The sequence below is a fragment of the Marmota monax genome, unplaced genomic scaffold (assembly GCF_021218885.2).
Source record: "Marmota monax isolate L192 unplaced genomic scaffold, Marmota_monax_Labrador192_F-V1.1 WCK01_AAM20220418_F8-fsc00306, whole genome shotgun sequence".
NCBI lineage: Eukaryota > Metazoa > Chordata > Mammalia > Rodentia > Sciuridae > Marmota > Marmota monax.
Genome location: NW_026694094.1, coordinates 146592 through 170463, shown reverse-complemented (window position 1 = coordinate 170463; position 23872 = coordinate 146592). Strand labels below are relative to the sequence as shown.

Genomic DNA, 23872 nt, shown 5'->3' with positions numbered 1-23872 from the left:
ACTCTTTGGTCCTCAGATACATGAGAACCCTTCCCCGACAGACCTTCAGTATTTTCCCACTGCTCCACTGCCTGTTCTCAATGACCTACAGCTGCTCAGCAGAAGTCCCTTTGCCTAAGATAATGAAGATAGCCTTTTCTATAAGAGTTTCTCCACTCAGACTAATCTAAAACACAGCTTAATGCTGCCATGAGTATTTAATTATTGCTGCTGTCAGTTGATCTAAATATTTTAATGAATGCTTTTATTATTCTTCTGTCCTGAGGCTTCAAGAATGAAGCACAATTGTAGAAATCCAATGTTTTTGCAGCTATACTTCTTTAGCATTTTAATGGTATGTGGAGAATGTCCCAAACATGGTTATTTGTTATGGCTCATACGGAGTGATGACAGCAGTAGTGGTTTTTCCCAGAGAACCTCAAACTAGATATCTAAGGGCCTGGATTTAAATTCCACAGAAAAAAAAGACCTAGTACAGCTTCAATATGTACACATTTTATTTGTCAATTATGCCTCCATAAAGCTGGGGGAAATAAATAAATGAATAAATGATGACATACAGAGCTAAACAAAGGGAATTTATATAACAAAAATTATGGATAAAAGTAAAAATTATAGCTGAGTAAAATAATAAATAAATAAATATATTCCACCCTGATCTAAATACTTGTGTTGACAATGGAGTTTATTCAGCCATAAGGAAAAATTAAATTTTGTCATTTACAGGAAAATGGATGGAACTTGAGAACACTGTGTTCAGCAAAATAAACCAAACTCAGAAGGTCAAGGGTCCAAGGGGTCATGTGTTTTCTCTCACATGTAGAACCTAGAGAAAAATAAAGAAAAGACAGGTGGGGGAGAAAATAAAAGGGGGATCAGTAGAGGAAAGGGACCATGAGGTGGGAAGAAGGAAGGGGGGAATGCTAGGGAGTGATTCTATGATTCTAACCAAATTAAATTTTTTTATATTGTGAACATATATGAATATATAACAACAAATCACATAATTATGTACTATTATAATCCACCAATAAAAAAATGTAGAAAGGAAAACATGCAGTTGTATTGAGAACCCAACTAATTAATACATGAACACACTTTCTAAACTATAAAGTGCAAGTCACCTATAAAAAATGCATACTCTTTTAAATAAGTGGAAAAATACAGAATGTGAAAAGTCAAATTACTAGTTATTTAATTTATAAACATAGGATGAGCTTCCACCATCTCCCTAGAAGGAACTCTCCTCCCCTTAGTCTGTTTATATAAACTGTGTCTGTGAACAACACACAGGAGCCACCCCAACCAGAGTGCCCAGCACAGAGGACACACATTTGAATGTGATGAAATGTTCTATGTGGTCTTTTCTCCCATCTAAAATGTATTAAGCCTCCAGTTCCAGGCTATCTGAGTGCTGCTGTATCTCATCATCCCGACAGATTGCATGATTCAGGGCATGGCCTCCTGCAACTGGCCTCTCCTTGAACCCAAGAGCAGCACCAGCAGCTTCTGATAGCAGGCTCTGCCAGTTTGCATGGTGCCTGGGAATTACCCACACTTCAAATCTACTTGGCTTTGTAGACTTGGTATTCCTACTCCTTTTATTAGAATCCAACCTTGGTATAGATCATAGATACATAGTTTCTAAATTTTAGAGAGATTGAAATTTTAGAGAGATTGATTATTACTGCATAAATTCTGCTAGTTTCTAAAGTACTTACCCTTATTAATTTTATCTAGGACTGGGAAGGTGTCTAGGCAGCAAGACCTGTGTGTACATTACATTCACTGGCAGATGGGACTATAGGCAAAATTAGACTGGACTCAGTTTGGGAAAACAACTGACCCAGAAAGTAGACACCAAAAAGTGACAAAGATCATATTGCTGGTTCTAGGAAGCCAGAAGCAGCAGGTAGAGGCCAATTGTTATGGTTTGGATATGAGTTGTCCCTCAAAAGCTTATGTATGAGATAGTGCAAGAAAGTTTAGAGGTAAAATGATTGGGTTGTGAGTGAGTTAATCCTCTGATAGAGATTAACTGAGTGGTAACTGAAGGCAGGTAGGGTGTGGCTGGAAGAAGTGGGTCCTTTGGGATGTCACCTTGAAGTTTATATTTTGTCCCCAGAGAGTGGGGCTGTCTCTCTCAGCTTCCTGGAACCATATCTGGAACCACATCCCTCTATGCACACCCTTCCATCATAATATGCTGCCTCACCTCCAGTCCTGAGGAATGGAGTTGGCCATCTATGGACTGGCACCTTTGAAACTATGAGCCACAAATAAACTTTTCCTCCTCTAATTGCTCCTGTCAGATCTTTTGGTCACTACAGTGAAAAAGCTGACTAAAACATCAGGGATAGAGAGGAACAGGCAACAGCATTCAGAAGTCATAGTCAGATTCTCATAAAATAGCTGCTTAGACTAAGGGAGTGCTTTGACTACTGCCTCTGAGCCTCACTATTAGTCATTGAGTCCTGCTGAATCTATTACTGTCCCCATCAACATTTTTAGGGCTAGTATAGGTCCACTTAAGCCCAAAGCAGAAAACAAAAAAGCCAACATACATCTATGAATAAAATACAAAGGAAGAACAGGCCCAGCGGCCCGCCGGCGTGGTAGACAAATCACCCCAATTGGAGAAGGGGCAGAGCAGAGCCGCCGCCCGTGCCTGCAAGGTAGGCAGACCTGGGACCGACCAGCAGAACAGGCCCAGAGGCCCGCCAGCGTGGTAGACACATCACCCCAATTGGAGGAAGGGCCCAGCTGCCGCCCGCAAGGTAGGCAGACCACACGACCCGGAGAAGGGGCCCAGCGGCCCGCCGGCATGATAGACAGATCACCCCAATTGGAGGAGGAGCACAGCCACCGCCCGCCCCTGCAAGGGAGACTTTGCAACTATACAAGAGCAATATAAATATATAGAGGGAAAATTCAATCACAACAGTTTCACCAAGCAGAAAGAAACGCGAGCAGTATGAAAAGACAAGGAAAGAAAGGACCACAAGCAATGCAGGTCAACTCAACTTTAGAAGAGGTAATAGCTGCAGCAGATGGAATGTCAGATAAAGAATTCAGGATATACATGCTTCAGATGATCTGGAGTCTCAAGGAAGACATCAGACAGCAAAATCAGACAATGAAAGATCACTTCAACAATGAATTACATAAACAAATCCAAGAAGCAAAGGATCAACTATACAGGGAGACAGAGGTTATAAAAAACAAACAAACAGAAATCCTAGAAATGCAGGAAGCAATAAACCAACTTAAAAACTCAAATGAGAATACTACCTACAGAGTAGAACACTTAGAAGATAGAACATCAGACAATGAAGACAAAGTATTTCAACTGGAAAAGAACATAGCTCAGCGAGAGTGTTAAGAAACCATGAGCAGAACATCCAAAAAATATGGGATAACATAAAGAGACCAAACTTAAGAGTTATTGGGATACAGGAAGGTATAGAACTCCAAACCAAAGGAATGAGCAATCTGTTCAACGAAATAATACGAGAAAACTTCCCAGACTTGAAGAATGAGACAGAATCCCAAATCCTAGAAGCCTACAGGACGCCGAATGTGCAAAATCATAAGAGATCCACACCTAGACACATTATAATGAAGATGCCCAACATACAGAATAAGGAGAGAATTTTAAAAGCTACAAGAGAAAGGAAGCAGATTACATTTAGGGGTAAACCAATCAGGATAACAGCTGATCTTTCAACACAGACTCTGAAAGCTAGAAGATCCTGGAATAATATATTTCAAACACTGAGAGAAAATGGGTTCCAACCAAGAATTGTGTATCCAGCGAAATTAAGCTTCAGAATGGAAGAGGAAATTAAAACCTTCCACGATAAAGAAAAGTTAAAAGAATTTGCAGCTAGAAAACCATCTCTTCAAAACATCCTCGGCAAAACATTACAGGAAGAGGAAATGGAAAATAACAATGAAAACCAACAGTGGGAAGTAGGACAATAAAGGGGGGGAAAATAATCAAAGAGGAAAAACAAACCATGTTAAGTAACATAAATAAACAAATATGGCTGGAACGACAATCCATATCTCAATAATAACCCTAAATGTTAATGGCTTAAACTCACCAATTAAGAGACACAGGCTAGTAGAATGGATCAAATAAAAAGAGATCCAACAATATGCTGCCTACAGGAGATGCATTTGATAGGAAAAGACATACATAGACTGAAGGTGAAAAGTTGGGAAAAATCACATCACTCATATGGACTTCGGAAACAAGCAGGAGTGTCCATACTCATATCAAATAAAATAGATTTCAAGCCAAAGTTAATCAGAAGGGATAAAGAGGGACACTACATACTGCTCAAGGGAACCATACACCAACAAGACATAACAATCATAAATATATATGCCCCAAACAATGGTGCAGCTATGTTCATCAAACAAACTCTTCTCAAGTTCAAGAGTCTAATAGACCACCATACAATAATTATGGGAGACTTCAACACACCTCTCTCGCCACTGGACAGATCTTCCAAACAAAAGTTGAATAAAGAAACTATAGAACTCAATAATACAATTAATAACCGAGACTTAATTGACATATATAGAATATACCACCCAACATCAAGCAGTTACACTTTTTTTCTCAGCAGCACATTGATCCTTCTCAAAAATAGATCATATATTATGTCACAGGGAAACTCTTAGACATTATAAAGGAGTAGAGATAATACCATGCATCTTATCTGATCATAATGGAATGAAACTGGAAATCAACGATAAAAGAAGGAAGGAAAAATCATGCATCACTTGGAGAATGAACAATAGGTTACTGAATGATCAATGGGTTATAGAAGACATCAAGGAGGAAATTAAAAAATTCTTAGAGATAAATGAAAACACAGACACAACATATCAGAATCTATGGGACACAATGAAAGCAGATCTAAGAGGAAAATTCATTGCCTGGAGTTCATTCCTTAAAAAAAGAAAAAAACAACAAATAAATGATCTCACACTTCATCTCAAAATCCTAGAAAAAGAAGAGCAAAACAACAGCAAAAGAAGTATAAGGCAAGAAATAATTAAAATCAGAGCTGAAATTAATGAAATCGAAACAAAAGAAACAATTTAAAAAATTGACAAAACTAAAAGTTGGTTCTTTGAAAAAATAAATAAGACCAACAGACCCTTAGCCATGCTAACGAAGAGAAGAAGAGAGAGAACTCAAATTACTAGCATACGGGATGAAAAAGGCAATATCACAACAGACACTTCAGAAATACAGAAGATAATTAGAAATTATTTTGAATCCTTATACTCCAATAAAATAGAAAATAGTGAAGGCATCGATAAATTTCTTAAGTCATATGATCTGCCCAGATTGAGTCAGGAGGATATAGACAACCTAAAAAGACCAATATCAATTGAGGAAATAGAAGAAGCCATCAAACGACTACCAACTAAGAAAAGCCCAGGACCGGATGGGTATACAGCAGAGTTTTACAAAACCTTTAAAGAAGAACTAATACCAATACTTTTCAAGCTATTCCAGGAAATAGAGAAAGAGGGAGAACTTCCAAATTCATTCTACGAGGCCAACATCACCCTGATTCCTAAACCAGACAAAGACACTTCAAAGAAAGAAAACTACAGACCAATATCTCTAATGAACCTAGAGGCAAAAATCCTCAATAAAATTCTGGTGAATCGATACAAAAACATATCAAAAAAAATTGTGCACCATGATCAAGTAGGATTCATCCCTGGGATGCAAGGCTGGTTCAATATACGAAAATCAATAAATGTTATTCACCACATCAATAGACTTAAAGATAAGAACCATATGAGCATCTCGATAGATGCAGAAAAAGCATTCGACAAAGTACAGCATCCCTTTATGTTGAAAACTCTAGAAAAACTAGGGTAACAGGAAATTACCTCAACATTGTAAAAGCTATCTATGCTAAGCCTCAGGCTAGCATCATTCTGAACAGAGAAAAATTGAAGGCATTCCCTCTAAAATCTGGAACAAGACAGGGATGTCCTCTCTCACCACTTCTGTTCAACATAGTTCTCGAAACACTGGCCAGAGCAATTAGACAGATGAAAGAAATTAAAGGCATAAAAATAGGAAAAAGAAGAACTTAAATTATCACTATTTGCGGATGATATGATACTATATCTAACAGACCCAAAAGGGTCTACAAAGAAACTACTAGAGTTAATAAATGAATTCAGCAAAGTGGCAGGATATAAAATCAACACACATAAACCAAAGGCATTCCTGTATATCAGCGACAAATCTTCTGAAATGGAAATGAGGACAACAACCCCATGCACAATATCCTCAAAAAAATAAAATACTTGGGAATCAACCTAAAAAAAGAGGTGAAAGATTTATACAATGAAAACTACAGAACCCTAAAGAGAGAAATAGAAGAAGACCTTAGAAGATGGAAAAATATACCCTGTTCATGGATAGGAAGAACTAACATCATTAAAATGGCGATATTACCCAAAGTTCTCTATAGGTTTAATGCAATGCTAATCAAAATCCCAAGGGCATTTCTAGTAGAAATAGATAAAGCAATTATGAAATTCATATGGAAAAACAAAAGACCCAGAATAGCAAAAGAAATTCTAAGCAGGAAGTGTGAGTCAGGCCGTATAGCGATACCAGATTTTGAACTATACTACAGAGCAATAGTAACAAAAACAGCATGGTACTGGTACCAAAACAGGCGGGTGGACCAATGGTACAGAATAGAGGACACAGAAACCAATCCACAAAATTACAACTATCTTATATTTGATAAAGGGGCTAAAAGCATGCAATGGAAGAAGGATAGCATCTTCAACAAATGGTGCTGGGAAAACTGGAAATCAATATGCAACAAAATGAAACTGAATCCCTTTCTCTCGCCATGCACAAAAGTTAACTCAAAATGGATCAAGGAGCTTGATATCAAATCAGAGACACGGCGTCTGATAGAAGAAAATGTTGGCTACGATCTACATACTGTGGGGTCAGGCTCCAAATTCCTCAATAGGACACCCATAGCACAAGAGTTAATAACTAGAATCAACAAATGGGACTTACTCAAACTAAAAAGTTTTTTCTCAGCAAAAGAAACAATAAGAGAGGTAAATAGGGAGCCTACATCCTGGGAACAAATCTTTACTCCTCACACTTCAGATAGAACCCTAATATCCAGAGTATACAAAGAATTCAAAAAATTAGACAATAAGAAAACAAACAACCCAATCAACAAATGGGCCAAGGACCTCAACAGACACTTCTCAGAGGAGGACATACAATCAATCAACAAGTACATGAAAAAATGCTCACCATCTCTAGCAGTCAGAGAAATGCAAATCAAAACCACCCTAAGATACCATCTCACTCCAGTAAGATTGGCAGCCATTATGAAGTCAAACAACAACAAGTGCTGGCGAGGATGTGGGGAAAAGGGTACATTTGTACATTGCTGGTGGGACTGCAAATTGGTGCAGCCAATTTGGAAAGCAGTATGGAGATTTCTTGGAAAGCTGGAAATGGAACCACCATTTGACCCAGCTATTCCCCTTCTCGGTCTATTCCCTAAAGACCTAAAAAGAGCACTACAGGGACACTGCTACATCGATGTTCATAGCAGCACAATTCACAATAGCTAGACTGTGGAACCAACCTAGATGCCCTTCAATAGACGAATGGATAAAAAAATATGTGGCATTTATACACAATGGAGTATTACTCTGCATTAAAAAATAACAAAATCATGGCATTTGCAGGGAAATGGATGGCATTAGAGCAGATTATGCTAAGTGAAGCTAGCCAATCCCTAAAAACAAATGCCAAATGTCTTCTTTGATATAAGGAGAGTAACTAAGAACAGAGTAGGGAGGAAGAGCATGAGAAGAAGATTAACATTAAACAGGGATGAGAGGTGGGAGGGAAAGGGAGAGAGAAGGGAAATTGCATGGAAATGGAAGGAGACCCTCAGGGTTATACAAAATTACATACAAGAGGAAGTGAGGGGAAAGGGGAAAATAATACAAGGGGGAGAAATGAATGACAGTAGAGGGGGTAGAGAGAGAAGAGGGGAGAGGTGGGGAGGGGGGAGGGTGGAGGATGGGAAAGGCAGCAGAATACAACAGACACTAGTATGGCAATATGTAAATCAGTGGATGTGTAACGGATGTGATTCTGCAATCTGTATACGGGGCAAAAATGGGAGTTCATAACCCACTTGAATCAAAGTGTGAAATATGATATGTCAAGAACTATGTAATGTTTTGAACAACCAACAATAAAAAAAATACAAAGGAATCAGGATCCATACCATTGCTATTGAAGCAGAGTTCAAGGCAACATAATTAAGCAGAACAGAGAGAGATTTATACAAATATAAGATACTGTCCAACAAAATGTAATAATAGTCCTGAACACTAACACATAAAAACAATGCAGTTATTGCTATCACTCTGTGTTATGATAAAATTAGTCAAGAAAAAGTCTAGAAAGGGAGGTAATTTGTGAGTTTCTGGTGGAAGAGGACTGCTGGGAGGCTTTCCCCCTGCTCACCACAACCTTAGTCATCCAAGCTTCCCAGGGATGGCCTGAAGGCCCAAGAAAAGCCCCTCTCTAGTCTGCCTTTTGCACATGGAATGCCCATAATCGGCCAAAACACCCCCCTAGGAGACCCAACAGAGATTGAATTCACCTTCCTGCTGGCCAGGCCTGGAGCCTGCATCTTTTTTGCATAGTGATTAACATCCATTAGGAGGAATGCTTGATCACAGTCCTTGTCAGTGTGCAGGGCGTCCCTTGCTAAGGAGGAACAATTCAATGTGTAGCAGAGCTTCAATCTTCCAGCCAGCTCCATATGCTTTCCCCCTGAAATGGCAGCTGGAGGAGGATTTGAATTCTGGTAGGAGCTTGCTAACACCACAGAGGATTCTCTGGCCTAAGAGCCAATGGGCCAAGCATCTTTTGTGTGTATAGTGCTTCCCAGTTTGGAAAACACTTTCACAGTCATTGTCATATTTAGTCCCTAAATAGCCCTGTGAGGTAGGTATGAATGAACCCATTTTACAGAGCAGGAGATGGTAGGCTCAGAATAGTGTGTATGAGAGAGAGCATGTGTGCATAGTGGGTGTTTTTATTTGTTCTAACTAGTTATACATGACAGTAGAATGCATTTTGATCCACATACATAAATGGAGTATAACTTCTCATTCTTCTGGTTGTACATGATTTTACAGTTACACTGGTCATGTAGTCATATATGCACATAAGGTAATAATGGCACCTAGTGGTTTTTAACTCAAATTCAAACATCAGTTTATCTGGAGACTGTAAAACTCACTCTTTCTACCCCAGCCGGCTACTTCTCACTATTTCTTTCTTATTTACTCCATCATTCCATAGTTTAGTCTTCTTCTCTGTGGCTCCTGCACCTAGGAGTTTTATGGCTGGAAAGTCTAGCCAAGCCTTCAAGCCAGAAAGATAAAGATGCTTACAAGGAGTGACCCAGCAGCTTCTGTTTTTAACAGTTTAATTTCAAAGGAAATGGACCTCACTTAACTAAATTTCCCTTTTTTATTTTTTCTAGCTATTAAAGAACTTGCATATCTAATAAATATTTAATAGGAATTCCCCTCCAGCTGAATTCAGGCCCCTCGGCATCTCATTACCATGTCTTAGAATAGTATCCTCATTGTCACTTGCTTAATTATGCTAAGAAAGAGTTGAATTGTGTGGCTGTTGGGATCAGAAAGTGATTAAATTCACTTGGCAAGACTTTGGATATCTCATTATGATCCTCATTTAGCACTTCTAATGGAGTGATTTTTTTCCCCAATACTGACTTGGGAAAGGCTTGCTCAGTGTAGCTAACTATTTCCCTAAGCCTTGCACAACTTTGCACTGTGCCAGAAAAGATCAGAAGTTACTTCACACCTCATTTGTACTCCTAGGAACACCAGCCACCCAAAGAGCAATGACGTAATGCCCCAGTGAGTGTGGGGAAGTTAGACTTCAGACACTCTTAAGAGCAGGCAGTCCAGCCCCCACTGATGGTCTAATCCCTTCTACAGTAGCAGCGGTCAGGGCTAATGCAGGCCCTGTTTGGATCCCTGCAGCGTCAGGAAGTTCTGACGTGCACCATTGTCCAGGGTGATCATCCAGGTACTAAGTGGCGGGTTCATTACATTAGAGTACATCCATCATCGAAATAAAAGTGTTTGGTCCTTACTGTAATAGACATTCTGGATATAGATTTGCCTTCCCTGTACACAATACTTCTGTCAAAACTAACATCCTGGACTTACAGAATGCCTTATTCACCTTCATGATATTCCACAGAGCATTGCTTCTCACCAAGATACTCATTTCACAGCAGAAGAAGTTTAACAGTAGGCCCATATTCATAGGATTGAAAGGTTTTGCCATCATCCCAACCATTCTGAAGCACCATCAATAGAAAAGTGGAAAGCCCGTTTGAAGACTCATTTACCATGACAGCTAAGTGGCATTACCTTGTCAAGCTGGGGCAATATTCTCCAGAAACTTGTATATACTCTGAATCAGTGTTTAATATGAGCTGGTAACTCTCTTATCACCATAATTCATGGATTCAGGAATCAAGAGGAAGAAATGAGAGTGACACCATTCACCATTACCCCAAGTAGCTCACTTGCAAAATTTTTGCTTCCTATTTCTGAGACTTTATGCTCTGTTGGCCTACAGGTCTTGGTTCTAGTGGGAGGAACACTACCACCAGGAGAGGTGTGATTCCACTGAGCTGGAAGTTAAAACTATCATCAGGCCATTTTGGCTTCCTCATGCGTCTGATTCAACAGGCCAAGAAGGGAGTTACTGTGTTGGATGGGGTGATTGATCTGGATTACCAAAGGAAAATGATCCACAATGGAGGTAAGGAAGAATAGGTCTGAAACACAGGAGATTTCTTAGGGTATCTCAGTACTGTATTACTATGCCCTATGATCAAGGTCACTGGGAAACTTGACAACCTGATCCAAGCAGGACTACAAATGGCCCAGACACTTTAAGAATGAAGGTTTGAGCCATCCCAACAACACCATGACCGGCTGAGGTACTTGTTGGAGACAAAGGGAATATAGAATGGGCAGTGGAAGGATGTGCATATAAATACCAGCTCCTACTACATACCAGTTACAATAATGAAGGCAGTACATTCTCCTTATTTTGCTATGAATGTGTTTGTGTATATATATGTGTGTGTATGCAAAGAAAATATTTGTTTTCTTTTTTATTTTTTTCATATAACATACAATGCATTCACTTTATATGAGTATTTTCAGTAATGTTAACTTTACAACATAGTATTTACATTAAAGCTTATCACTCAAGTTATTTACCTCCTTTTCTGGAGTAAGGATTAGTATGTTTTCAGTGATACAAAGGATAGTTGTATCTTGTTAATGTGAACTATGGCCTTATTATGGCTTTATTTGGAGATTAAGTATGGTTAAAGAGATGCATATGGGTACCAAGTTGATAAGGAGTAGATTTGTGATGGTTAATTGTTTGTGTCAACTTGACTGAGATAAGGGATGCTAAGATAGCTGGTAAAACATTTCTGAGTGTGTCTATGAGGCTGTTTCTGGAAGAGATTAACATTTGAATTAATGGACTAAGTAAAGCAGATGGCCCTCCCAAATGTGGGTGGGCAGGCAGTCTCTAATCCATGGAAGGCCTAAGTACAATAAAAGGCAGAGGATGGAGGAATTCCCTCTCTACTTGAGCTGGGGCATTCACCTTCTCTTGCCCTCAAATATTAGCACTCTTGGTTCTTGGGGTTTAGACTGGACTAGGACTGAATATTCTCAACTTCCTTGCTTCTCATGCATTGGAATTTGTACTGCAACAACATGATTTGCTTTCCTAGGTCTCCAACTTGCAGACAACAGATAATGGAAGTTCTCAGTCCCCTTAATCACATAAGCCAATCCCTCCTTTTATGTATACATATATAGGTAAAGATATATATATAGAGAGAGAGATAGATATAGATATACACAAAATTTAGAGATATTTTATATATAAAATAGTCATCATATATATCATTTAGGTATATATCTTTACATATATGTGTGTGTGTATGTGTGTGTGTGTATATATATATATATACACACACACACATATATCTCATTCAAATCTTTATGTATGTGTGTGTATAATATGTAGACATACCTTATTGGTTTTGTTTCTCTGTAGAACCCCAATTAATATAATATCTGTAATTGCAATATGGCGAGAACATAGCACGAAAAATAATAGGGAAGGAATTTATTTGGCAAGCAATTAATATAGCACTTATGATGTGGCAGACACTATCTTAGACCCTTGACAAATATTAACTCATTTAATCTTCATCACAATCCTTTGAATTGAATGCCATTGCTATTCTCTTATTTCATAAGAGAAAAACTAAGTCACAGAAAGGTTAAGTAACTTGTCACAGGTCACACAGTTTGTGAGCAGCAGAGCTGGGATTTGAACCCAGCCAACCCACCTCCAAAATCAGGATTGTCACCACAAGGCTATGCTAAGGACCAGAGGTTGTTTTCAGTCTGAGTCACAGGTCACTATAGGCTTGGGCTCCACCTACAGTACTCTGTCCCTTAAAAGGTACTGCCTCTCCTATATCTGAGAGCTCAATGAAGGTCCATACACCTGGAAGAACCTGAAAATCCTCAAGTCCTTGCTCAGACCAGAGATCAGTACTTCTCCAAAGGAGTTTTTGATGTTCCTATGAAGTTTCACAAGAGGCCTGCTTCTGAGGTCCATAGCATTGATCTTATTCACAGTCATGTCCTCATTTATCATGATTCTTTAATCAATAGCAACTTCAGCAACTGAAACTCTGGGCTTTCATTCATGGAGATGACATTACTCCAGGACCAGCCTCCTTTCAGGATGCTGCTGCAACTTCCCTATCAGGGAGCAGATCCAAGACTCCTGCAGTTTCTGTGGCCTAAGCCTTTTCCTGTGCAGAAGGTAAAGCTATGGTTCAAAGCTGTCACTTGACTTTTGTATAACAAATGTCTGTCTTGGGAGATTAATGAGCTTCATTTCTTTTGCCTTCATTTTATGTGGCCTACGTGGCTTGCAGGTAATTTTTTTTTTATTGTGGGTTGTTCAAAACATTACAAATTTCTTGACATATCATATTCCACACTTTGATTCAAGTGGGTTATGAACTCCCACCTTCACCCCATACACATATTGCAGAATCACCTCAGTTACACATCCATTGATTTACATATTGCCATACTAGTGTCTGTTGTGCTCCGCTGCCTTTCCCATCCTCCACCCTCCCCCCTCCCCACCTCTCCCCTCCTCTCTCTCTACCCCCTCCACTGTATAACCCTGAGGGTCTCCTTCTATTACCATGCAATTTCCCTTCTCTCTCCCTTTCCCTCCCACCTCTCATCCCTGTTAAATGTTAATCTTCTTCTCCTGCTCTTCGTCCCTACTCTGATCTTAGTTACTCTCCTTATATCAAAGAAGACATTTGGCATTTGTTTTTTAGGGATTGGTTATGCTAAGTGAAGCTGGCTTGCAGGTAATTTTAACAGTAAGAAAAGGAGATAGAAGTATCTTTTGGAAAGCAATACAGAGCTCTGTGGGTCCTCTGCAGGACATTCTCCAGAGCCTCTCTCCTCCTCCATCTCCCCCTTCAGTGAGCAGGGCTATAAAAGGCAGAGAGTGCCTTCTGTCAAACTCTGCAGACTAGAAGATAATTTTCCTGAAAGACACACTGAGTAACCAGTTAAGTGTACTCCCTCTACCTCTGAAGCTTTGGAATATATTTCAAAGCCTTCTCTGAATTCTCATATCTAAATACATACAGGTAATAAAACTACTATGAAACAACAGTGACATAAACAAAAATGCCTCATGGTTTTATTTTTGTTTTCCCCTTCATCTTTGGGAAGCAGAAGCAGTGCACAAACACCTTAACAAAGGAAACTTACCTGGAGAACAGAAAAGGCAACACTTCCTATAGCTTGCATCTTGGTCCTAGGTTCTACCTTTTCAGACACATGATATTAATCCACAACATCATCACTAAAATCATCTTTCTAAGATCACTATTGCAAGGAGAGGCAAACCAGCAACATAAAACAATCACTTCCATGTCAAGCCAACCCCTAGTCTAAAAAGAATTCACATATTATCAGAAATTCTTCTATATGATGAAGAGAAGGAAAAATACCAGGACAGGAGGAAATGATTATAAACAGGACAGCTGAAAGAAGGTGGCAAATAGTTGATTAAAATTTGAAGTTAGGCTCCAAAGACAAATAGCTCCATCAAGTGCTTCTTAAGAAATATTAGTATGGGTTCCTTTATGACATTCAATCAAGTAAAGAAGGGACAGAAGAAAATCAATTTTCATGAAGCCTCTCCAGAGCAAGGGCACAGGACTAGGTGACTTCATGTGTGCTACCTCATGTAAGCTGCTTGATACATTCCTGAGAAGTTTCTGTTATCACCCTTCATTTGACAGATGAGGAAACCAAGGCTCAGAGGATAAGTAGTTTAGTAAGGATCACATGAATAGGAAGTGCCAGACCTAGGGTTCAACATCATGATGCTTCACTTTTTCTGAGTAAACCTCTGAGAGGTACTATAAGTAGGTCACCATTTTGACTTTAAGTCACATGGGCTTTCCTTCAACGCACACCATCTTTCCCTCTAAAACCTTCACTTAATGAGGAAAACAATGATTTCTAGAATCCCTGTACCCTGACTCATTTATTATTCTGTATAGATATCCTTTGAGTTTCAGCTAACTAGTCCCATGATTCGTTCTTTTGGTATTTTTCAGAAAACACAGAATACATCCTTGGCTACCTCCCTTTCTCAGGAATCTTTTGATTGCAAGTGACAGAAACCAAACCAAAGCTAGCATAAGTTTCTCAAAAAAAAAAAGACAGTTTCCTAAAGTAATGTTTTAGATAACAAAAAATTCAAGCAAAGTTTAAAAATCCAAGCCCTGAGAAGGGCATAAATCACAGAAACAATGGTAACTAGGAATTTAAACACCATCAGCTAATTCACCAATGAGCATATGCACTTGTGAATTGAACTGGGACTGAGGGTAGGACAGGGACAATAGTAGACATTTCCAAAGCCTCCTCAATCTAGGGGCAGAGAATCCCTTAGATGTGGTACTTGACTCCTTTACAGCCACACTTAAGGATTATAGCCCAGAAAAATCAGTGTGATAGAAAATTCCTGACCCACTCACTCTTCACCTTGAACCTCTTCTCTCCAGCAATATTCCTAGGGCCATAATTAGCTGGTAATCCTGCTACAATCAACTCAAAGTTCATTAAGGAAACACTCTCATAGGAAGGATTTGCCACAAAATGACTAGTATAAGTAGTATGCATGAACCATTTAATCTCAGTTCACTTTTCTGTATCCACAAAAGACCACCTATTGCACGCTATATTTGCTTCCATTTCTTTTCTTGTCATGACCAAAAGCTGGCATCCATGATTGTCTTGCCTACAATCAAGTTCAGAGGTTTACTTAATATTCATTGTTATCTCAAATAAGGTCTCTAGAAGAATTTTCTACTCCATTTCTCATTGTCGAGATGCTGCAAACCAGTGGTCCACTGATTTACTCTAGTGTATACTGGTTGGCTCTTGTTTGCCTGTGTTGTATGGCACACAGTAATTTTTTAGAATCTGAATTACTTACCAAAATCTAGAACTTAGATTTATACAAAAGTATTCGAGTTTACAGCTTCTCATGAAGATTCAAGAGACTGGCCACACTTAGCTTACAGTAAATACCTCCTATGGACACTCAGCCAGAGATGAGTATGGTTCCCACTTTTAAGGGTTACGTATTCTTCAGGTCACCCTCTAGTCTCTTAAATCCACTCCACTATCTTTACTCATTACCTGTGGACTTTTTAATTTGAGACTCTTGCTTCAATGGTTTTTCATTTCCCATATTTGTAACAATGCTGATATGTTTTCCATCTTAAATCATTTTTTCTGAGGCCAAATATATATGTTACATATTATTTTTCTTAAAGAGATTAATACAAAAAATTTGATGGCTTCACAAAACCTCAGCACAACATTATATTCTTTATGAACTAATTCCAAACTGTGTTTCCAGACCACACAGTATACATCCGGCCATGTATACTCTGCACCAGCCCTGCCAGGCCACTCTTTTATTTCTCAGGCATACCATTGTGACTTCTGCCTCTGTAACAACTCATGCTCCCTCTCCCTGGAATGCCTTTAGCCTGACGAGCCAAATCCTATGATCTACGCACAGTCCAGAGGTAATGCCATCTGTTCTATATGGTCCTTCTAATCAGGTGTCTACTCAAGGCCACCTGTTAATCCATGTGAGAAATTTGAAATGCTCCATTTCCTTCAGTTCTGCTCTCCATTGACAAGAAAACTGTTCTAATAAATATGCTTATTTTTTATATCTATAGTTTGAATGGTTTCTACTTAAATTTGTCACCGTTGTACAGTATATGACCTGCATGGCTGTGCAGGGGAAGAATTAGCTACTCTTCTGTAGCTAACTAATGTTCCCACATTAATGTTCCACACTTCTACCACAGAATAACATTCTACCTATCATCCCTACATATAGGTTATTAGTTCTCAGAGGGCAGGGAATACATCTTGAATGATTTTGTCGCTAGAAAAGAAATGTCTCCAGAGAAGGGTCCAAGGAGTTCCCAGAAGAGATGGGAAACTCAACAGAGGACCAGTAGGGTTCTTGACATACATGACAGAAAAGAATTTCAGCATGAACCAGACAGGTGGAGACAACAGTAGTTTATTTAGAAAGGCAGATACGCTTTCAAGGGAAAATGTGAGCTGTCTCAAGAGTGAGAAGCCACCCTGACTTGGGCTAAGAGTCCAATATTTATAGAAAGGTTATATCAGCAGGTGGACTGTGGGTGGATCCAGGGTGGAGCAGCACAATTTCATGCCAGTTTTCTCTGCTTGAATATTTTCCTTACTTTACAATGGCCCAGGCCAAGGGCATGGGTCAAGGACATGGGCCAAGGTTTACAATAATGTTGTCTAGATCTCAATGGCTTGATTCTGCATTTCAATGGCTTGTGTGTTATTTCCCCCTAATATTCCATATTTCTTTCTCCTTTTCCTAAACCCCTATCTCAATTTCACTATTCTCAAGCCACATGGAAGATAGTCCACAATGAGCATTGAATCAGTTTGTCAACTAGTAGATTGTTAAGCCCCAGCCACTGGATGGAATAGAACTAAAATGTTTTATTATTCCATTTTAAAGTGCATTTTTATTTATAGTTTTCTGACTCCTAACACAATAAAATAGCTTCAACCTGACAGTCATCTCACATAAATGAAAACATGATTTAACAAAATGACATTTTATGAGCTGTAAACCAAGTGAATATGACATAAAATGGCAGGGAGAGAAAGGAGAAGAAGGGTAGGGAATGCAAAGGAAGGAAGGCCAAAGACTGCGACTTCTGGAGGTGCACACAAGGCAATTTCATGATTTTCGTTCTTCTGAGTAAGGTTAATGGCGAACCTCTGGGATGAACCAGGAGAATGAGGCCAGTCAGTTATATAAAAAGAGACAACGTATGACACAGATATTAGCACAATCAAGGTAGCCAGCTTTATTCAGTGGAGACAATGGCATGTCCAGGGAGATCTCTGTGTGCAGATGCTATCTCAGGTCATAGATGGTGTCAGTTGACAGAATCTTTTCCTCTTTGCACTTCGAATGTTCCGAGCTTCAGAACACATCCCCCTGGCAGGATTGGTAGGGTTTGAAAGAATCTAGAGCAGTCGAGGTGGTATCTTGTCCCTGTAAAGATAGGAATTATCTCAAAACAGCCAGGTCTAAAGAAAGTGCCCCCCCCCCTGCCTGCATTGCCTAGCTTAACTGGAGGCTCAGTCTTGGCTCTAGCCAGAGGCTCTAGCACTACAGAAAAAAAAAAAAAAAACCCAGGCTGAAATTGGCTCTTTGTAGAAGTTACCTTCCTCTGGTGCTGAGGCAGAGGCTTGACCCACTTTTGTTCCAACCTGTGGTCTACTATTTTTATTTTCTCCTGTGTCTTCCCTAATCAGTGGAGGAGTCAAGAGGCACCTCCTCTCACAGCTGTGACTCCTACCTTTAAACTTCCTCTCACCTACCCTTGGTTGAAAGAGAAGTCCCACCACCTTATGCTGTACTAGAAAAACCATGGGATCCTTAGGGTAGGGTCTATTACTAAAAACTAATCTTCCTGTAAGAACAGGATAAGGATCCTGCCCTGCCCTAGTCCATCCTTCTTAAACCACACCTCTGGCCACGTCACTCCCCTGTTAGGAACTTAATATGTAATGTCCTTCATGCTCTGTGCCCTGATATAATTAATCACCTAAATTCCACTGGATGGGTCTGATTATTATCTCCATTTTAATTTCATAGCCAAGACTTAAAGCAGCTAACTAACACACTCAAATTCACATCATTAAATAAGTGGTGGATCCAGAATTTGAAACCAAGATTAAGTCCAATTTTCTGAAGACCATACTAGTCCTCCTGATCTTGTGAAAGAAAAATTCTAATTCAAAGCATCTGGGGTAGGCCTGACAACTGCATTTCTGACAAGCTGATTCTGTCCTCCTCAGACCACACTTTGAATGGCAAGGCTCTAGAAGTCCCTGTTTCACAAAGGAAAGACCCAACAACATGGTTCTTCTCTCTTAGAAACATGAAGACTTTTAGCCTATAGACTTCCTCTGATTCACCAATCAGGGACATCACATACCAAAAGCTGTGATGACCAAGAAATGGGCATGATTTTCTCAACCTTCCTAGGAGATAACAGAAAGAAAAAGCTAACAGTAGTTAGCCTTAGAACTGGCTCCCAGACAACAGACCAAAAGAATTGTGGCCTCTATATCATAAAGAGCTTGGCCCAACACTAAATTCCACTGAGACACTCTCATTGTACCACCAAAGCCCATTTATACAAGTTTGGAAGTCAGTAAATAACTAGGCAATTGCTATAAATGTGTCTTCCTCTAATAGGAACTTAGAAAATATCAAATGAAGTAAACAAGCACACCGTGAATACAAGTGATACCCTTCTTAAAAAGTATATCTCCAAATGCTAGAGTCCAAACTTCCAAACTGGAAGTTAACAGAAGGCCCCAGTCATCCCTCTGTGGATCATTTTCCTTATAAAACAAAAAATAACCTTTCAAATGTTAAGAGGACTTATAATGAAGATCTCCCATTTCTTGCATAGTCATTATGCAAAGCACAAACCATAGGTAAGGACTCCACAATGTGAAATCTCATCTAACCCACTGCTGCCATCAGAGGCAAACATGAAAAGCTTTGAGCAGACTTTGATAATTAAGGGTGTTCCATTTCCTCAAAACAATGTTGTTGTGGTATCTTTAAAGGAGGAATCCAACAACCTGCCTGAATCTTCTTGATTCTGCACAGTGTCTGAGTCGACAACTAATAATTAATCAACAATGAACACTGTCTTGCTGTCCATCACAGTGACTGGCACTCTTGTCTCTGAGAAGAGAAAGATGTGCTAATGTGGCAGGCTTCCTAATCCCCACAGCTATCAGCTCAGTACCTGATGTGTTGGCCAGATCCTTTTTCAGGATGATTTGGCAAGTGGGGGTTGAGGGACAAGCAACAGTTCTCTGGAGCTAGGCCACAGAAACCACCTGCCATCAGGGCAGAATTTCATGGTCCAGAATTTCAATAAACACCTCCCTTTAAAAAAAAATTGGTGAGCTATAATAGTAGTGGGAATTGTTGTTACATATTCACATATACACAATGTAACAATATAATTTGGTCAATTTCATTCCCCAGTAATTCATTTTTCCCTCCTCTCCTCTTTCCCCTTGGTCCCCCTTCCTCTACTCTACTGGTCTCCCTTCTATTTTCATGAAATCACCACACTTCTTTCCAGTTTTCTCTCTAGCTTCCACATATGAGAGAAAACATATGATCCTTGACTTTCTGAGTCTGGCTTATTTCACTTAACATTCTCCAGTTCCATTATTCTCCTGAAAATAACATGATCACATTATTCTTTATGACTGAATAAAATTTCATTGTATATATATCGGTTGACAAACACCTAGGCTGGCTCCATGATTTGGCTATTATGACTTGTACTACTATAAATGTGTGTGTACATGTGTGTATGCTTCACTATAGTATGTTCACTTTAATTCTTTAAGATAAACACCCACATTGTCTCCAGCACCAGCTCCTTTTGTTCAATGATTCCATCATATTCCTCTATAATGCTTCTCTTGCTAACTTGAATCACTTCTATCCACAGTTACTGATCATCTACCATGTGCACAGTCACAGGTACTCTAAAGATTAACAAGCCAAGTGCTTCAAAGGGGCTATGGTCAATAAAGGCTTTAAAAAATAGTATTAGGAACTTTCACTGAGCTATATGGCCTTAGTTCTAGCTGTCTCTTTCTATTATCTGCTCTGAAGACATGTCCCACCTCATTTCAAGATCTATGAACTTAAATATGCATTCCATGGTGGCAGACCTGCTGCATACCCTCCAGGTGACTAATACCCAGAGTTACCTACCTGGTGGTATGAAACCTGTTTTGTTGTTTTCAGGATGGGTAGAAGGTGACATAGGCTATTTGTTCAAGTCACTTAGAAGAATCTCTCCAACCATGGAAAAAGTACAATCAGGGGTAGCAATAGAGTCAAGGCCTAAAAGGCAGCCGTCTAGATGCTAGGGGTCCTGGGTTCTAGCCCAGCCCTGCTATGGACTTGTTTTGTGACCTTGAGCAAAGTTCCTCCCTTCTTTGAGGAAATTGCTGAGAGAGGGGATTGGACTGCATGATGTTTGCTCTCGCTGCACTCCTAGCCCCCAGGACACTACCTGGAAATGCCTATTGCCTGGATGATCTGCCACAGGCCCTTCCATCCCTGGCATTTCAGAGCTCTGTGGCATTATCCCCCTTGGTCCCTCTGAATCTTCCTTCACAGCCAGTCCATCTAATGACAGAATCGTCACTTGAATGAGGATTTAAAAACATCAAGCAACAGCCATTTGAGTGCTCTTTTAGTTTTTAAATCATTCTGCAGCTCACAGTTGCTTTCTCCCGTCACCCAGGAGACAGAGGCTTGAGCCAGTCATGCTCCCTTCACTGGTAGTACGTGCCACTGTTCACAGAAACTGGTGAGCTCTATGAGCATAAGGAAAGCATTAGAGACAAAAACCAAGCTCCCCTAATCCCCAGCCCAGACAACACAGCACACAGCCATACAGCCAATTCATACAAGAAAAGAAGGGAGCAGACAGAAGAATATTAACACTGTCAATCTGAAAATGTGGGTTTAAAATTAGCAAAGGGAAAAACATGTCATTCAGGACTTGGGCAGCATCACCGATTGCTTTGCATGTTCACTTGAAACAACAAACCACTTGAAAACTTTCATATCCGAAATGTCCACTGACAAAAATCAGTGATAAGATCAGGCTTGATGGAAAAGAAGAAAAAACAAAACAAAACAAAAACACCTCACAGGGAAAACAGGGACAGTCTGAAAGGAGGACTTAAACCACAGATTCAAAGGGTGATGACTACAATTATAGTTACTGATTACTGCAGAATTCTAAATTTATTGGAAAATGTGCCCCCCCCAAAAAAACAGTAAGAAGTAAAAAAGAAAAACCACAGTAAAATCTGCTGCTGAGGGAAGAGAACACTGAGCAGGCAGATTTTGTGAGATTATGTCAATTCTTGAGGTTCTCAAAAAAATAAGTGGAAGCCAGGATAAAGCAGTGCAAGAGAAACAGTCTCACATGGAAGCCCCGCCCCATGCCCCAGTCCTGCTGGGAGTGGAAATGAAATGCCTGAGGAAGCCAAGGGATGCAGGAGCAGGGCAGGCAGGAGTCCAGTCACCATGCTGCGGACTGTGGGGGTAGCCAGGGAGGCTCTCTTCTTTCTGCCTCCCTCCCCCAACACTGGGATGAAAGCGTGAGAAGGCAGAGTGTGCACTTGGAACCTAGCCACTTGTCTTCCTCACTGGTCAGAGTATGGGAGTGTTCTGGGAAGGAAATAATTATCCTGACCATGAGCATCAGTACCCCAAAGACTCAAGGAGCTACCAGTCCAAGACCCCTAACCCTGAAAATGCACATATACATGTTTTTAAATTAAGTATAGCAAAATCTAGATAGATATAAATTTGGGTGGTCCAATCCCAACTCTACTGAGAACTCTGTTTTTCTATGGAAAATACTAGCACCTCCTTGGAGCATCCCCACTGAGGGGCTACAGCAGCCAATATCATAGAAACCATCAAATAGTTCACAACAAGACTAAACCAAGTTCAGGAGCTATGAAGAACACAAGAAAAACCCTCTATCCTTGGCTGAGCTGGGTGAAATTGGGGATCAATGCTCCAAACAGAGGGCCCAATAAGAATTCAACAGAGTTGTCCTGCAACTACATTGGACATTATTAAAAGGATCTAAATCTGATCCTGGTCTTAAAGATCCTTGATTGGCTGTGAGCAAAGTGCTCATTACCCCAAGACACCTCCTGCCTCCATACTGACTCTTAGGTCCTTGTTGATATAGACCCGCTGTTACTCCACAGGCAACCTGTCAGCTTCTCATAATTAGGAGAAAGTTGTTTCAGCCATTACAAGATGATCCATTTCACAGAGACAGCTTCCACATGTGAGAAGATATTTCAAACAAAAAGGCTTCAAATACTGAAATCCAGAAACTCCTATAAGTCATATCTTGACAGCCCAATCATAGATGACTCAATGTCCTTAAACTTGCCTTCTTTTTGCAGAGGACAAGAAATCACTATTCTTGTTCCAAAACCAGGACCATTCAATCCTTTAAAGTAATACTTGTCAATCTGGCTAGAAATAGCATTTTGCAAGGTGAGAAAAATCTTGACTGAATAATGTTACTTCCTAGACATAAAATGTTTCCATAACTACACATGCACGCAAGCATGCACGCACACACACACTCCAATGCTGAAAAATTTTTAAATAAAGTACAAAGCTTATAAATGGGATATTATATAATGAAGTTTCTGAATCATCATTTAAAAGAAACCAAACATAAAAGGAGAATATTTAATCAAAGTAAATGTGATCACTCAAATCATGATCAGTCATACACCTGCTCATTTGGTATTCATAGCAAATGGAAGACCATTTCAACCCACAAAGTGAGTGTTAAAAGCTCTGAAATGGGTATTGGGTGTCTAAATAAGGACCATCAAAAGAGCCAAGTAAACTGCCCACCTGACTTTCATTTCCAGTCTGTAAATTATTGCACAGATGAAAGAAAGAGGGCTTTCTGCCACTAATCTTTTCCAGCAAGGTCTAGAGTCATGTGATTTAACCTGACAAGTCTAAATGATGATATATCTTAAAGCTCTCAAATCTTGAATCTGGCTAATTGGAGAAAAGAGGATAAAAGCAGAGCAAAGGGAACAATAATATTTTCCTATATGGATATGCAAAACTGTAGTATTATTTGCTGCTAAAGTCTTCTCTTATAAGACACATGTATGAAGAACTGATATATTCAATCTGCAATGACTTGAGGACAAACAATTTAAGTGCTTCATTAATTTCTCTTCCTTGTCTATGTTCACTATACACAAATGAGGCTTCTGGTCTAATGTCCAAAGGCAAATAGAATTGAGTCCACTTTGCTGAGTAAAGATGCAGGGGGTTTTCTTTAGTATTTTTGTGTTGAATGACAACTTTATTCACAGAATTTCTATTATAAGAGTAATAAATGCTCAC

At 39.6% G+C, this 23872-nt stretch overlaps 1 protein-coding gene across 1 annotated transcript in view; it reads right to left on the bottom strand.

The window, feature by feature from the left end:
• Window positions 1–17678: 17678 nt before the first annotated feature.
• The window catches only part of LOC124107166 (iduronate 2-sulfatase), an 89273-nt gene continuing 83079 nt past the window's right edge, over window positions 17679–23872 (bottom strand). Inside the window, exon 11 of the mRNA XM_046465077.2 lies at window positions 17679–17893. The gene's annotated coding sequence lies outside the window, so the exon portion shown is untranslated. The remainder of the gene's footprint in view (window positions 17894–23872) is intronic.